We start from the raw sequence: 1,093 nt of genomic DNA, 5'->3' as shown, positions 1-1,093 counted from the left end.
TTCTTGATCACAATCTGCAGATCAATAGTCACCAATTCAATCTCAACTCAACACGCAGAAGAATCGAAATTGGTCGCACCCAGAAGAATCGAAAGCAATCCTAATCTTGATTGTAGCTTGAATTTCCCAGTATCAACACCTTCAGATCAATTGACAGATCCTCTCGCTGATTCCCAATTCTGCGCACAACTTCTCAAGAACGCAAATTTTACCGCTTCAATTCACACGAACGCACCCAAGTCTTCACCGCTTCACTCACAAGACCGAGCACGAGCCTTCACCACTTCACTCACAAGAACACCTTTCTTGCTTCAATCACACAAGGATTCACACGCAGTGAATCTAAGAATCGTGTTCTGCACGCAGTAGAAACGCAATTCTGAACGTGCAATTTCTGAAGCCAAACACGGGTCCTGGATCACTCTTGCTCTGGATACCAATTTGTTAGAGACTAAGAGAATTTGAGAGAGAAAAAGATGAGGAAGAGAACCACAGTTCTCAGTTTTTATTGAATGAGTAATTGTACTGTACAAGTAACAAAGCATGCCTTTTATAATAAGGCTTTAACAACAGAAAACTAATCTTTCTAAATGCTGACTCAGTTAACTAATCACACTAATTAGCCACATAGGACTTGGATTATACAACTCAACAACCTTGTTATAAAAGTTTCTTTCCATCTTTTTCATCATCCTTGTCAAAAAAATAGAAAAGGAAGAAGAAGGTACATGCAAATTGCGGCAATATAACCCAAACGGTGGAAGGACCAAAATCAAAAGAAGTGTTCGTGGTGAAGCAAGAGAAGTCAGTAGGAGATCAATGAAGTAAGTTATATACTCACCCTAAACTATTTTGATTTTGTCTTATATTTTGATTTGTGTCCACATGATAATATGCATTTTAATCGTGTTATATAATCTCACATAGTCATGACGTTGAAATCAAATGCAAAATTCACATAAGAACTAGTGCAATTTTAACAATCATAATTTAAACATAAGATACATGAAACAAATAAGAAATAAAATTCCTTTACAAAAAATAGAAAATAAAATTGAGATGAAGAATCTTGTGATTACTTCCATCTCTCTAT

This window comes from Lotus japonicus, chromosome 3, assembly GCF_012489685.1.
Source record: "Lotus japonicus ecotype B-129 chromosome 3, LjGifu_v1.2".
NCBI lineage: Eukaryota > Viridiplantae > Streptophyta > Magnoliopsida > Fabales > Fabaceae > Lotus > Lotus japonicus.
Note: the sequence above shows the minus strand (reverse complement) of the source record.